General features: G+C 37.6%; 1 long non-coding RNA gene across 2 annotated transcripts in view; it reads right to left on the bottom strand.

The window, feature by feature from the left end:
- Positions 1-17,579, bottom strand: part of LOC140513636 (uncharacterized) — a 67,547-nt gene that overhangs the window by 41,449 nt on the left and 8,519 nt on the right. Inside the window, exons 2-3 of one of the 2 annotated variants that reach the window (XR_011970262.1) lie at positions 7,232-7,313; positions 3,535-3,634 (exon numbers count right to left, since the gene is read on the bottom strand). This is a non-coding gene — a long non-coding RNA (uncharacterized lncRNA). Of the gene's footprint in view, positions 1-269; positions 3,635-7,231; positions 7,314-17,579 lie in introns of those variants that run through there. The other variant, XR_011970261.1, reaches the window with a different exon arrangement.

Below are 17,579 nucleotides of genomic sequence, written 5' to 3' on the forward strand. Positions count from 1 at the left end.
AGCACACATACACACATGTGTACACACACACACACATATATTGTATGCACACACATACCATTTGATCTTCATCACAACTCTGTAAGCACACATACACACATGTGTACACACACACACATATATTGTATGCACACACATACCATTTGATCTTCATCACAACTCTGTAAGCACACATACACACATGTGTGTACACACACACACACATATATTGTATGCACACACATACCATTTGATCTTCATCACAACTCTGTAAGCACACATACACACATGTGTGTACACACACACACACATATATTGTATGCACACACATACCATTTGATCTTCATCACAACTCTGTAAGCACACATACACACATGTGTACACACACACACATATATTGTATGCACACACATACCATTTGATCTTCATCACAACTCTGTAAGCACACATACACACATGTGTGTACACACACACACACACATATTGTATGCACACACATACCATTTGTTCATCACAACTCTGTAAGCACACATACACACATGTGTACACACACACACACACATATATTGTATGCACACACATACCATTTGATCTTCATCACAACTCTGTAAGCACACATACACACATGTGTGTACACACACACACATATATTGTATGCACACACATACCATTTGTTCATCACAACTCTGTAAGCACACATACACACATGTGTGTACACACACACACACATATATTGTATGCACACACATACCATTTGATCTTCATCACAACTCTGTAAGCACACATACACACATGTGTGTACACACACACACATATATTGTATGCACACACATACCATTTGATCTTCATCACAACTCTGTAAGCACACATACACACATGTGTACACACACACACATATATTGTATGCACACACATACCATTTGATCTTCATCACAACTCTGTAAGCACACATACACACATGTGTGTACACACACACACACACATATTGTATGCACACACATACCATTTGTTCATCACAACTCTGTAAGCACACATACACACATGTGTACACACACACACACACATATATTGTATGCACACACATACCATTTGATCTTCATCACAACTCTGTAAGCACACATACACACATGTGTACACACACACACACACATATATTGTATGCACACACATACCATTTGATCTTCATCACAACTCTGTAAGCACACATACACACATGTGTGTACACACACACACACACATATTGTATGCACACACATACCATTTGATCTTCATCACAACTCTGTAATTTAGTGCTACTATTATCTCCATTTTATAGATGAGGAAACTGAGGTTGAAAGGTTAAGTAACTTGCCCAGGCTCACATAGTTGTTTGTGTGTACACACACACACTCACATATAGACACAAACACACACGTGTGTGTGTATTTTTTCCTAGGAAGTTGCAAAAGTCTTAGTGCAATTCAAAGTTATTAAAGCTTAAATAGTTGTAATTTGTATAATTATGTATAAGTTTTTGTTGTTGTAAATCAAAGAAAGTAGATGATACATAAGCAGCAGAATCACATAGCTTGAATACAATTAATTCAGTGAAATGGAAATGAAGAAACCAATGCAAAACTCTCTTCTATTACTTCATGGTTAAATAATTTGTCAGTTCCTATGCAGCAATGTTGAATGGTAATTGGATCAGGATTGGTACTTGTGATTATTTTGTTCTTGTCCTTTTGTTCATTTTATGAACAAAATAGTACATTTGCTAACCTTTATAGATCCTTTATGGTTTGCAGAGCTCCTTTAATGTTATCTCATTTGATCCTCATCACAACCCTCATTTTACAGATGAGGAAACTGAGGCTGAAGGGGGTTGAGTGACTTGCCCAGGCCCACACAGCCAAGTAAGTGTCTAAGGCTGGATTTGAACTCAGGTTTTCCTCACTCTAAATCGATCCTGTCCATTGCACCACCCAGCTGCCTCTAATTTAACATTAAGCATACATAAATACAAGTTAAATATGAAATTAATACTGTCAATTTTGCCTTAATTGCTTTTTGTGTTTTTTCATATTGCGAATTCTGAACTTGATTTGAGAGTACATTTTGTGCTGCTTGCACAGGGTACCTGAATTGCTCATTATGGCTCTGCCACATGGCAAATCTGTACAGGACTCGATATGATTTCCATTTCGTGAATGAGGATTCTGAAGAACAAAAAGGCAAACTTGCCAAACTAGTAAGTGGCAGTTAGGATTTAAACTTATATCTCCTGATTCCAAGACCAGTTTTCTTCCTACTATACTGTGCTCTGCCCCAATACAGAGGCATTTGGGGTGGGGTGTTCATGATAGAGTGCAGTAATGATTCATTTATTATTATTACAGCATAATCTTGACAATCCTTTTTGTGCCTGATGACTAATGTAGATTAGAGATTCTTAACCTAGGTTCCAGGGATCCGTAATTGTATTGGTGGATAGGTTTCAGGTGGTCTACAAACTTGGATTGGAAAAAAATTGCATCGTTATTTTTACTAACTGAAATGTAGATTATGAACTCAATTATGAATTTTAAAAAATATATAGTTTGAGAAGGAATCTATAGATTTCACCAGGCCAAACACTGTATTTGGGGAAGAGAAACTTGGGGGAATTGAGGAAAAACTGAAGGATACTGACCCTAGCTGAAAGGGAAGAAGGAAAACTCAGTTTGAAACAGGACTCAATTTGAAAGGGAAAAGGGATTTAGGAAAAGAACCCAAGGAGGAGGAGAAAAAATCAGAGACAACAAAAGTAGTTGGCAAGGCAAAGAAAGAAAGAAAAGGCAAATCAGACTAATTAGCAAGATAAGGTAAGGTTGCCAAGAGAGAAAGGGGAGAACATTGAATATGATTATCTAAGAGTTATTGAAAGAAAGGAAAGTTCTTATGTAACTATCAAGTTATTAAGATTGATGGGATTAAAAGGGATTCTAACAATTATGCTTGCTACTCAGAGGAACAGGGGTTCCCTTTACTTTTAGGGATCCCTTTGCTCTGGGCCCACATAGAATAACTAGATTAGTAATAGGAAGGTCTTATCTCTAAAAGAACAATCAGACTTTTTTTTTCTTTAACTCTTAGCCTCATTACACTCTAATTCTTCTAACACTCTAGAAAAAAATGTATTTAAAGCTTAGGTTTTGGCTCATGCCTAAGATCTCCCCAAAGGAAGTAGACAGTACTCAGTTTATAGTATAAATAAGGTATGGGACAGCTATTTCCTACCACAAAAGAACTGCTTAATACACAAGATCCTCAAGTACATATTGACAGGAAGACAAACAGGATATAATAATTTATGACTACTGATGTATGCTCCCTGAAGGTTGAGATCTAAACCCATGAAAACCTAAAACATTTGATGAGACTGCTAACTAGACCCTTTATATTTTGCAACCAGTTTCCACACTGTACTGTCTAAACAATTCCCTGCAGGTTTGCAACTTCTGGCAAGCCAGGCCAAGGCTTTGGATATGCTCTTGTTGGTATCGTATCATTTCCAACGCATAAACTCCCACTTACTGCCAATCCTCACTAAGGGGTCCAGGATCTCCAACCTCTTAGGATCACAAGGTTGCCTTCAAGACTGGACATATCCATCGCACAGTTTATGTTCAATTGCCTATAATAAGACAAAGAAACACAAAGCAAAAGAAGCAGTCAGTGACCCTGGCTGAAGCTTACCTAGTTAAATGTCCCCACTCTAGCTACCACATCCATGCTACTATGAGAAGGGGAAGGGCAAAATTCTTTTTCCTTCTTCAGGGATGGACTTTTTAAGCTTCATGAAGTCATCTACCTGTTCACAAGTCATTAAAGAGATTGTTTTGTCATCTCAAAATACGAGCCCCTCCATGCTGCATGTCCCTGAAGTCCCTGGAAGTTTTCAGTGAACCTCTAGCACATTAGGTCCTAAAGTGACCCCTTTCTCCCAAGGGAGAAACCTCCAATTTCAAGAATTACAGGAGTAAGAATGATAACCTGGAAAGGGAGCAAAAGGAGTTTACAGGTATAAAAGGGTATCAAGCTACAAATAAGAATGAAGGACAGGAAGAAATGTGCCAAGACTTTCAAGGAGATTGTGATGTTCTACTAATGTTCAAAAGTGAAGTCTTATGAGAAGAGAAAGTGAAGGAACTTCAGATTTTGGGACAGATAAAGTATTTCCTTGAAAACAAAAACAAAAGAAAGCCTCTAGAATGAAAATCAAGAAGGAAAAGGATCTGAGGAATCACAGCATAGTCTTGTCCAAATGAGACAGCATTTGTAAAAGTGCTTATTTAGCACAGCGTCTGGCATATATTAGAAGCTTAATAAATGCCTGTTCCCTTCCTTCCTTTCTGCTGACCTGTGTTGTTAGATGGTTGTAGGATGGAATAATGACACACAGAGGTACAAAGGGAAAAACTCTGAACATCTGGAGCTAGGAAGTCAATTTGATGGAGGCAGAGTCAATACCCATTGACTGAGGAATGGCTAAATAAATCGTGGTAAATGAATGCATAATGGAATATTACTGCACTGTAAGAAATGATAAACATGATGAGTGAATCGTAGGAGGTCTGATGTGAAATGCTGCTAAGGGAAATGAGTAAAACCAGAAAAATAGACACAATGAAGACAAGATTGTAAATAGAAAGAGCAACAACAACATTGGAATGGAATGCAGTATAATTAAAATGACCAAGATTAACCCCAGAGAAAAGATATGACAAGCACTTCCTGTTCTCCTTTGCTGAGGTGGAGGACTCTGGGTGTAGATGCCACAGATGATGTCGGAATTGGTTGGAGTGCTGGTTGTTTTGCTGAATATTTTTTTAAAAAAATTCTTTGTTATAAGAGATGGCTCTCTGGGAAAGGAGAATGAAATAATGTCCCACCGAGGAGAAAGGGAAGAAGAAGGACCCAAACAGGATGCATTTGGAAAGAAAGTTAATGCAAAAATAAGATATCTATGTCTTAAAATGCCTTAAAAATAACAAACTTCAAGCTGTCTTTGAAGAGAAGGGATGTCAGTGCTCAAAGGAGGAAGCAGTTGCTTGTCCTCCAAGAAGGATGGTGTAGATCTCCACAGATTCTGTCAGGTGGGAGAACGTTCAGTAAAGATCAGGTGAAGAAGAAAAGGGCACTGATAGCTGGTGACTTCCTATTGAGGAGAACCGGGGCAGCTTTTTGTTAAACTACTACTAAGCATAATCACAATCATACTAGAGATTAATGTCTTCCCACAGAATGAATCCAAGGCATAACAGAGAAACTCTCAAGCCTTATTAAAACAAATGTATTCTTTTTGTGATTCACGTGGGCATAAGTCAACAAGGCTTCCAGGAGGAACCAGGAAAGTGTTGCCAAAGATGACCAAGTCCTGGGCAAGAAACTCAAGGCCACAGGGATATGGTGGTATTTTTGTCACGACCATCCTTTAAGGCAAGAGATGTAAAAGAGAAAAGTTGATGTGAGAGATGAACAAGTGCTTGAGAAAGTGGTGGTTGAGAATGAGTTTGGGACTTCTGAACTGGCAGGAACAAAAAGAATAACAGGTTTCTGTTCAGAAATTGAGTATGCCTCACAAAGGCTGGTAAGAATATGTTTGCTTGCCTGCTGTTTTGCAAATCCTTTGAGTGTGCATTGACAGAAAATAAGTAGAAGCAGGAAGGGAATTGTGGGAAGATAGTGAAATAAGGCAGGACATGACCTGGATCTCTCAAATTCTCCCCAAAATAACTTAATAATGCCTCAAAGTGAATACAATTAAATAATTATTAATTAATAATTAAAAGTTGATGTAAAGTAGTCCTCCAGCCTAAGACAGCTTGGGAGGATGTCAGGAAAGACTTGACCTCAGCAAAGAGCAGATACAGTGGAATCAACAAACAGCAAGCCCTGGGGACAGCTGTTTAGGACACAGCCTCTGCTTGAGGAACTTGTGTCCCACAGACAGTGAGTATCAGGAAGTTGGTCAGGAGGAGATTGGAAAGCGTGGAACTTCACTGGACACACAGCCCAGGTGTATTGACCAGACTTAGTCCCAGGATGTGGCTGTGGGTGAGGAAAGTCAAACACATGCTGGTGAGTGTGTATGCAGAGAGGCAGTAACCCTGCCAGTTGTGGTCATTCTCAGGAGACTGGAGTCCCTGGTTTGGGTTCCAGGGCATATGGGGAAGATGATGTTTGAGGCAGCAGGAAGGATCATAGGGAGCAAAAGCATTTGTGGTGGTAGTGGTTCTGGGGGCGCTGGCTGCAGCTCAGGGGCAGAGTACCTGAGGTCACTCATAAACCAAGGCATAAGCCAGAGTAGCAGTGACCTTGGCCTTGAATCATAGAATGCTAGAAGAACCAAAAAGTCAAAGACCCCCAGAAAAAGCTCAGAAACCAACAGCACCAAAACCTTGAAGCCTGAGACATTATTCCCCACATCCTGGGAGCAGAGCCTGACCTTAACACAAAGTTAACAGCCAAGTAATAGGCTATTTTTAAAAAATGAGTTAACAACAGAGAAAGAGCCTGACCATAGATAGCTACTATGGTGATATAGGTGAAGATTAGGGCTCAAACTCAGGAGACAATAAAGTCAAAACAGGTAGTTGTTCAAAAAAAATGTAAAATGGTGACAAGGCCAAAAAGAGCTCTTGAAAGAGGTTAAAAAGGACTTAAAAAACCAAACAAGAGAAGGTGAAAAAAATTGAGAAAGAAATAAGAGTAAGACAGGAAAATCAAGAAAATTATGAAAAGAAAGTCAATCAATTAGAAAAAGAGATCTAAAAGCTAGATGAAGAAGGTAACTCCTTAAAAATTAGAATTGGGCAAGAGGACACTAATGATTTCATAAGACATCAAGAAATAATTTTTAAAAATCAAAAGAAAGAAAAGAGAAGAGCATGAAATATCTGATTAGAAAAACAACTGACCTGGAAAATAGATTGGGGAGAGATAATGTTAGAATTGTTGGATTATCTGAAAGTTATGATAAAAAGAGTCTAGACACTGCATTTCAAAAAGTTACAAGGAAAATTGCTCTGAATTTTTAGAATTAGAGGGTAAACTAGAAATGGGAAAAAAATCCACTGATCACCATCTGAAAGAGATCCCAAAACTAAAACTCACAGGAACTTTTTAGCTAAATTCCAAAGGTCCCAGGTCAAGGAGAAAATATTATAAGCAACTAGAAAGAAATAATTTAAATATTGTGGAGCTACCATCAGTATAACACAAAATTTACCATTTGGAATATGACATTCTGAAGAGCAAAGGAGCTGAGTCTGCAACCAAGAGTAACCTACCCAGCAAAGCTGAATATAATCCTGCAAGAGAAAAAAAAAATGACATTTAATGAATTAAATTAAAAATCCTTCCAGGTATTCTTAAGGAAAAGTCCGGAACTGAACAAAAAGTGTAAGTCACAAAGATCAGGAGTAACATAAGAACATAAACCTGAATGTCTAATTATAGGGGATTTAATAAAATTGAACTGTTTATTTCCTATGTGTGAAAATTTTATATATATGTATATATATAAACTTTTAAATAAATTTTTAAAATTTATTTTAAACTCAAATACAAATTGAGGGGAGGGAAATGTTGCCATGTATGCAGCAGAACACAAGAGAGTATTCAATATGAAACAATAAATTTCCATTTCAAGAAAACCTATATAAATAAATGCTAAACATTGTTTTCAAAGCTTCCCAGCATTTCATTGCTTTCTTGTTGGTTTTCTTTTGTTCTGCTGTGTACTTTTTACTTCCTTTTTTTTTCTCATTCTTCCCTACACATCCTAAAAAAAGCATGGAGATGATATAGATAGATAGATATAAACATGCACATATATATGTATATGTATATATATATGCTCATGCACATATATGTAAGAATGCACTATGCATATTTCCACCCGTCATTGTTTTTTCTGAAGGTGGATAGACTCTTTCTTCGTAAGTCCAAATCTTCTCATGATTTTCTAAATCACCCAGCTCATTATTTCCTGCACCACAGCAATATTTCAACCCTTTCACATCCTTCTTAAGAGATTGTCTATGAAAGTTTTTTCCACAATTTTCTGCATTCTTTCTATTCTTGATTACATGGGTTTTATTTATACAAGAAAATTTTAATTTGAAATATTCAGAATCACCTATTTTTCACTTCAACAATGCTCTCAACTTATAATATAGTTTAAGGTCTGATACCACTAATTCTATTTCCTTTACATCTTTTTTCCTTGGTTTCTTTGAAGTTCCTGACCTTTGTTCTTCCAAATACACTTTGTTATTATTTTTTCTAACTCAGTAAGATAATTTCTAGTAATTTAATTGGATGACATTGAATAAATAGATTATTTAGGTAAAATTACCATTTAAAAATTACTTTGGCTTTACTTATCCATGAACAAGAAATATTGCTTCAATTATTTAGATGAGTTTACTTGTTCATATAATTGTTGTGTTCCTATAATTCCTGTGTGTATTTTGGCACATATACATTCAGGTATTTTATACTGTCTAGTTGAATTTTAAATAGTCTAAAACAATGTCAAATAACATTGTTAATACATGGTGTATTTTCTCTGTTTTTCACTTTTGAGTAAATCTATTTTCACTTTAACTTCATCTAAGATCATGATTACTACCCCTGATTTTTTTACATAATAAATTCTAATCCTGCCCTTTCTAAAAGCAACATATTGTTGAATTCAATTTTTAAATCTGCAATCTTTTTCTGTTTTATGGGTAAATTCATCCCATTCATTCATTCATTCACATTCTAAGCTACAATTATTTGTTATGTAGTTTCTTCCTTCCTAGTTTTCCTCACTATCCCCCTCACCTTATTTACCCTATCCCTCCTCAGTCCTCTACTTTACTTCTACCTGCTACCTTACTCTCATATTCCTCAATCTACCCACGCCTCCAAGAGTCCCTCCCTTATCCTCTCCTCCCTACCCTATCCCGTTGCCCTCTTATTTCTTTCTGAATTTAGAAGGTTTTTATACCCTTCTAGATATTTTTGTTGTTCCCTCCTTAATCTATTTCCGATGAGAAAAAGGTTCCACTACTACCTGCCCTCCCCCTACTAGCTTCTTCTGTATCAACTTTTCCTTCTCTACTTCGTTTGAGATAATTACTCCATTTTATCTCTCCCTACACAGTTTTATTTTTTTTAGAATCACCCCATTCCACTCAGTTCAGCCCACACCTTTCTTTCAAACTACCCAAATGATGATGAAAGTCATGAGTACTGCTAACATTTTCACATATAAGAAGTAAACAATTTAAACTTATCGAGTCCCTTTCAATTGGTTTTTGGTGTTAATCTTATATTTCTCCTAGATGTTACATGTCAAAATTTCCATTAAGTTCTGGAGTTGTTTTTCTTTTTTTCACAAAAACCTGAAAGTCCTTCAGTTCATTAAATATCCATTTTTTTTCATTCAGGATTATACTTAACTTTTCTGGGTAAGTTACCCTTGGCCATAAAGGATATGAACAGGCAGTTTTCAGAGGAAGAAATTAAATCTATATGAAAAAAAATGCTGTAAGGCACTCTTGATTAGACAAATGCAAATCAAAAAAATTCTGAGGTACCACTTCATACCTACCAGACATGACAAAACAGGAAAATGATAAATGTTGGAGAAGATATGGGAAAATTGGAACACTAATGAATTTGTGGTGGAGTTGTGAACTGATCCAACCATTCTGGAGAGCAATTTGGAACTATGCCCAAAGGACTATAAAAAGGTGCATATCCTTTGACCCAGTCATACCACTTCAAGGGTTGCATCTCAAAGAGAATATAACACGTACAAAAATATTTATAGCGACTCTTTTCATGGTGGCCAAGAATTGGAAGTTGAGGAGATGTCCATTAATTGGGGAATGGCTGAACAAGTTGTGATATATGAATGTGTTGGAATACTATTGTTCCATAAGAAATGATGAGCTTGTGGACTTCAAAAAATTTCAAAAGATTTACATGCACTGATGCTCAATGAAGTGAGCAGAACCAGAAGAACATTATACACAATACACATTGTGAGATGACTAACTTTGATAGACTTAGCTCTTCTTAGCAATGCGAGGATCTAAGACAACTCCAAAAGACGTATGATGGAAAATGCTCTCCACATCCAGAAAAGAACTATGGAATCTGAATGCAGATCGAAGCATACTATTTTCTCTCTCTCCTTTGTTTTTGTTTCTTCTTTCTTGTGGTTTTTTTCATTGGTTCTAACTCTTCTTTACAATGTGACTAATGTGAAAATATGCTTGATATGAATGTAAATATATAGCCTATATCAGATTGCATGCTGTCTTTGGGAGGGAGGAGGGAAGGGAAGGAGTAAAAATTTGGAACTCAAAATCTTTTGGAAGTGAATATTGAAAACTAAAAATAATTAATTAATTAATTTTAAAAAAAAAAGATTCCATCTCACATCTATTGGATTTACTAAAATTACAGAAGGAGAAAAAGAAAAATATTGGAGGGAATGTGGAAAAATGAGATGTTAACACACTGTTGGTGGAACTGTGAACTGATCTAACCATTTTGGAGAGAAATCTGGAATTATGTCCAAATAGTTATAAAACTGTGAAATGAAAACTCCCAGGAATAGTATAACCAAATTCCAAAGCTCCCAGGTCAAGGAGAAAATATTGCAAGCAGCCAAAAAGAAACAATTCAAATATTGTGGAGCCACAGTCAGGATAACACAAGATTTAGCGGTTTCTACATTAAAGTATCAGAGAGCTTGCAATATGATAATCTGGTGGGCAAAAGAGCTAAGAAAACAACCAAGAATCACCTACCTAGCCAAAATGAGTATGAGCCTTCAGGGGGGAAAATGGATATTTAATGAAAAAGAACTTTCAAGCATTCCTGAAAAAAAGACCAGAGTTGAGTAGAAAATTTGACTTTCAAATACAAGAATCAAAAGAAACACAAAAAGGTAAACAAGAAAAACAAATCATAAAGGATTCGATAAGGTTAAATTATTTACATTCCTACAGGGCAAAAATATACTTGTAATTTGTAAAAACTTTCCCAGTTTTAGGGCAATTTGAAGGAGTATACATAGCCAAAAGGTACAGGTATGGATTTTATAGGATGGGATGATTATCTAAAATTAAAGGGTGAGAAAGAAGAATGCACTAGGATAAAGGAAAGGGCAGAAATGGGATAAATCATATGACATAAAAGAAGCCCAAAAGAGATTTTACAGAGGAGGGGAAGATGGAGGAGGTGGTGGTCTGAACCTTACTCTCATCTGAGAAGAAGGGATAGGACCATTGCTTGGGGTGAATAGAACAATGATATTTAAATGAGAGAAGGAAGAGATGATCGGTTATTTTGCTTCTATTTACTCTGCCAAGGAGGACAAACTTGGACTAAAAAATGACCAATATAGATAAATACGGAAAAAGTCAAAGAGCACCTATTTGACATTAAAGAATTTAAGTTACCTCACCCACATGAACTACATCCTCAGGTATGAAAAGAACTGGCAGATGTGATTACTGAGTCACCGTCATTTACATTTGAAATATTGCAAAGAACAGGAGAGGTTTGCACCACTGGACAAGGGCAAATATCTTGATTTTCACCAAAATAAAAAAGGGTGGAGGAAGAATGGAATGTGAAAATTACAGTGTAGTGAACAGGAAGCTATGATACCAAAGAACCAGAATAACTTATGGATCCTTTTTGACAGGATTACTAAACTGGTAGAATAGAGGAATATTCTCTTTCTTTCTGTCTCTGTACATATGTAGATGTATGCACCCACACAAGTACGTGCAAACACCCACATATACACATATACGTATATATGTATAATATATTTTGCTTAGATTTTAACAGTGCTCAATAAAGTATCATATGTTTCTCTTGTGGAAAACATGGAAGATGTAGGCTTGTGTGACTGTGCAATTAAATGGGTTCAGAAGTAGTTGCGTGGCTGGACCCATATGACTGGACCCCAATAATGACTTGATGTCAAATTGCAAGTAAATCTCCAGTGGAATGACCCAGGGATCTGTTTGGTTATAGGCCATTTAACATTTGTTTCAGTGACTATGATAAAGGAATAAATGGCATCTTTATTAAATGAGCAGATGCTACAAGCTATAAGAGATAGATATTGGATAATGGAGTATGCTAAAGCAATAGGTACAAGTTAGAAAGGTACAAATTTAGATTCTATCTTCCTAAAAATGAGAATGCTCTACCTGGGGGTGGGGGTGGGATTTCCCTCCAGGCACTTCTACTCTTGTTAGAGCTCATTTGGAATATTGTGTTCAGTTCCAAGGATCAAAATTTAAGAATGCTGATAAGCTGGAACACTCTGTAATAATCATCTGGCCCTGGAGAAGAAATGAGAAAATGTATCTCCCTCCCCTCTTTGAAAAATGATCAGTGTGGAACATTGCATCTACCACAAAACTCAGTTAATATAATGGTTAGTTTTGCTGAACTTCTTTTTCTTTTCTCTTCTTTGTTACAGGTGTAGTGTTACAGGAGCAGTAGATGGGTAAACCTGCTCCCTTTCCTTAGCTACTTTGATATAATCATAGAAAAGTATGGGGCAAATAACAGAGGTAATGAGGTATGCTAAATGCAAAGATAGGTCTGTGGTGTCCTGTCATCCTTTCACAAAGTGTGAAAAAGTTCTCTGACTCAATTGGAAGGGAAGTCCGGACACTGACTGGGGAAAAGGTCAGCTATACTTTAGGTGGTCCTTAAGAGATAAACCTGGAATTTTCTTTTAAGATAGTTACATGAAAGGCCAAAAAGGAGCAAAGTCCTTTCATATAGGGATTAGACCTGTGATTTTATTGGTACAGGGAAATCCTGTGTAAGGAAAGACCCTCTATTGATGCATGTCAGCGCCTTTCTCTGCAACTTTTGGACTTAAAAAAAACTTCCTAGAACACTGAGAGTTTAAGCAGCTTGCTCAGAGTCATTTGGTCAGTATGTTTTAGAGGCAGGACTTGTACCCAGATCTTTCTGACTTTTAGGTTGATTGTCTATCCACTAAAACACAATGCCTTTCCCGCTACATCCACTCCAGCAAAAATCTAAAAAGGGCACCAGACTGAACAAAAATCCAAAACTCTTTCGGGACCCTTCCTCATTTCTATACTCTTTTACTTGGCATACTAGTCAGCTCCCTTGGGCTCATTTAGCATCTCTATATACATGATTCCCAGACCTATATATCTAGCTCTGATCTCACTCTTGAGATCCAGTCCATGTTATCAACTACCTTTGCTTCAACCTCTTTTTCTCTCACTCTTAACTCTCTGCATTCTGGCTTCCAGTCTCATCATTCAGCTGAAACTTCTCTCCAAACCTCTCTCCTAACTTCCAGTCTTGTATCTTCAGCTGCCCATTGGACATCTTGAAGTAGAAGTCCCATACACATCTTAAACTCAACATATCCAAAACTGAATTTATTCTCTTTCTTCAGAAACCCTCTCCTCTTCCTAGCTTCCCCATTACTGTTGAGGGTACCACCACCGTCCCAGTCACATATGGGGAACCTAGGTATCAAACTCCACATTCTCTCCTATCCAATCAGTTGCCAAGTCCTGTTGAGTCTACCTTTATAACATCTCTCAAAGAAACCCCCTTTTCTACTCTGAAACTGCCACCATCCTGCTTCAGGTCCTCATAACCTCACATCTAGATTAGCAATAGCCTTCTGTTGGTTCTACCTCTAGTCTTTCCCCATCTTCCACTCAGCTATCAAAGTGTTATTTCTAAAGCACACATACAAGCATGTCATTCCCCTCAATCCCCTCACACACCCTTTTAAAATTCCATTGGCTCTCTATTACCTACAGGATCAAATATAACATCTTCTGTTTGGCTTGTAAAGCCCCTCACAACCCATCCCCTTCCTACCCTTCCAGTTTTCTTACATCTTCCTCTCTTCCACGTACTCTGCAAGTCAGTGATATCAATCCCTTTGCCATTCCTTGCACAAGACATTCCATCTTACTACTGGGCATTTTTACTGGTTGACCCCAGTAAACTATCTCCCTTCTCATCTCATCAGCTTCCCTGACTTCTTTCAAGCCATCTTCTTCCCTCTATTCACATAGAGACTACCTTCATTCAGTCCCTTGTTGTCTTCCTCCTGGATTATTGCCATAGACCACTAATTGTTTTCCCTGTCTCTCCCCATTCCAATCCATTTCCCATACTTGCCAAAGTGATTTTCTTAGAAGTTCTTAAAGTTCAAGTCTAATCGTATCATTCTTCTACTTAACCTCTAATGGCTCTCTTACCTCTAGACTAAACTTCTCTTTTTGGCATTTCAGCTCTTCACAATCTGATCTTTTCCTACCTTTCCAGTTCTCTTACATATTACTCCATTGACTCCATTGTCTAGCCAAACTGGCCTACGTGCTGTTTCTCACACATGACATTTCATTTCCTGTCTCTGTACTGTTGTACTGGCTCTACTCCATGCCTTGGAATGCTCTGCCTCCTCAACTCCCCCTGTTGCAATCCCAGGCTTCCTTTGAGAATCACCTCAGATGCTAAGTTCTTTAGAAAGTCTTTCTTGGCTCCCCTCCAGCTGCTAGTGCCCTGTCCTCTGAGGTTATCTGGTATCTGCTCTGGAACTTGTAAATGTAAGAAGGGTCCAATGAACATGCTCACAGTTACTCTTCCTGGTTTTGAATAAAACACCTGTCCCATTCTTGATACATATTGCACTGGAGTAGAAAACTTCCTCTTTTGGGGAAATCATAACCCAAGGACTGGTTTAACAAGCTGAAGAGGATGAAAACAAGGAACCTAACAGTCCTCATTGGAGAGTAGGACTCTGGTTCTGGCTTCCTAGGACTGCATACGTGGATACAGAACAGAAAGTAGGAGCATTATTCCAGCCCCTATGGGCCCACCAAGTTCCTCAAAGTTAGATAGATGATAGATACATATATACATATATAATACACACATACATACTTATTGACAATCATAGGTGCATAGCACAGATAGATAACATTTGTTAAGTGTTAAGAGTGTGCCAACCATAGTGCTAAGCAGTGGGCAAAGAAAAACACAGAAACAGTATTTGATTTCAAAGAGTTTACGTTCTAATTGGAGAGACAATACATAAATAGACATATAGAGATAAGTATACATATACATGTATGTATGCATCTGTTTATTATATATTTATTACAAATAATGAATGTATATATTTATCGTATCATTTCTATGTACTCATTTATGATATATTATTATATATAATATGTTTGCCTGTGTGTATGTTCTCCAATTAGGATTGTGATCGTGTCTCTCTTTGTTTACCCACTGCTTAGCACTATTCTTGGTATATATTAAATGCTTAAGAAATGCCTGTGAATTAATTGATTGATTAAAACCTCTGGATCATCATTGACTCCTTTCCCTCCCTCCCTCCTCCTCTCCCCTCCCCAGAGAACAGGCTCTCAATAAATATTTGTTGATGTTTGTTGCAGAAGCAGAAGATTTTGTTGAAAGAATTAATAAAAGGATGCATCCGTTCAAACTGGGATGTGGGTACAGTAGAGAATAGATTTTAAAGCTGGGAGAGACCTTAGAGATCATTTCATTTAATTGCTTGGGGTTTTTTTGGGTGGGGTGGCTAGATGTTATTTCTATTTATTTAAGGTTTATTTTTCCCTTTTGTATTTATAGCCTGTCGTTTCCAGATGTACTACCTCTTGCATTCTGCTCCCAGTAAACTTTCCTTTGTAACACAAGGGAGAAAAAAGAGTGAAGTAAAACTGAATAATGTGTATCAACTCTATGAGACAGTGGTGCAGTATTCTATAAGAACTCCATCTCTCCAGTGAAAAATGCACTACGTTGTAAACTCCAGCCCTCAGCTCAGGGCTTGGCACATTTTTGTGGCTAATCAGTCATTTTTCAGTTGTGTCAGACTCTTCATGACCCTGTTTGAGGTTTTCTTGGCAAAGATGTTGGAGTGGTTTGCCATTTCTTTCTCTGGCTCATTTTACAGCTGAGGAAACTGAGGCAAACAAGGTTAAGTAACATGCTCAGGGTTACACAGCTAGTAAGTGTCTGAGGCCAGATTTGAACTCAGGTCTTTTTGACTCCAGGACTGGCACTCTATCCACTGTGACACCTAGCTGCCCTAGTCTAGCACACAGTAGGTACTTAATAAATATTTATTAAATGGTTTACTGATTGATTGAAAGGAGAGAGGAGCTTTTTTTCACCTGTTCTCCAGGAATAAGATTTATTATGATTACCCAGCATTCAGTTTCATATTGTTCCCTTCATTTACATTGTTGTGATCATGTGTTTATTGTTCTCTTGGTTCTGTTCACTTTGCTCTGCACCATTTCACTCAGTCCTTTCCATGTTTCTCTGAGTTATACGAAACTGTCATATCTTTTGGTGCAATAACATCCCATTACATCCATACATTATAATTTGTTTAGCCATAATCAGTGAACACTAATTTTGTTTTCAGTGTCTTATTTTTACAAAAAAATGCTGTTGTTAATATTATGGGATTGTAATAAGATTCTGGTACATGCCCAGATGACCTAAAATGGTTTCACCTATGGGGTGTGCTGCAGCTAGCTCAAACTGGGAGCCTATTGTCAAATTCTCAGCGTGAGCATTTATACCTTGCATATCGATTGCACATCAAGGCTTGATTTATTGTTTTGTTGATTGTTCAGATTTAAGAAAGTGATGGAGAAAATGTTAATAATGCAAATCAAACCTGAAAGTGTTGTATGGACACTAACTCTCCTGTCTCCAAGCTGGTTGTTAAACAGCAACCTACACACCTTTGGTTGAGCCTTCCCTCCACCCCATCCAACCCGCCCCCTACACTTTTCAGCGATGTGGTTCCAAGAAATGAGCTTGGAGTTTTACTTGATCTTTTCAGTTCTAACTTCAGGAAGTTGGGTCCCCGACCCAGGAGCCTGAACTACGGGGATCTCAGAGCCTAGGATTCCAAACCAGAAATTATAGCCAGTCCAGTAGGGATACTTCAAGAAGCCAGGGTCCCTGAAAGCTAGCCTGGGTAGGAGGTGACTTTTAACATAAATTAAGTAAGACTAATGCTATGTAGAAACTGAATTAAACTATGAGCCTAATCCCCCACCCTTCCTCTGAAGTTAAAGGGTATATGGGGCGGGGGGTGGGGGGGTGGGGGGGGGGGGTTATGGGGATTATGCTCTCAGGGGTTAGGGAAAGTGTTTGTATGTTTGTTCCTGCTATGTCTTTGAAATTAATATTCCTTGGTAAAAGATAATCTGATGTCTTGTTTAAATTAAAGAATTGGGGTCCTACTCAGCCCCTAAAATTCAGGAAACACAGTCAAAGGATCCTGTGGCCCACATGTTCCCAAAATGGGTGATACCACTCTTTGGGAGACAATGGAACAATACATGGGGGCAGTAGTGGCCTCAGTTGCAATTGGAGGGCATTGAATAAAAATAAGAGGGCAGAGGAAACATAAGGAAAGAAAAGAAGATAAGAAACCTTTGAAAAATCCTTCATACATGTTTATTAGTTGTGTAACAGAGTTAAAG

Source organism: Notamacropus eugenii, chromosome 7 (genome assembly GCF_028372415.1).
Source record: "Notamacropus eugenii isolate mMacEug1 chromosome 7, mMacEug1.pri_v2, whole genome shotgun sequence".
NCBI lineage: Eukaryota > Metazoa > Chordata > Mammalia > Diprotodontia > Macropodidae > Notamacropus > Notamacropus eugenii.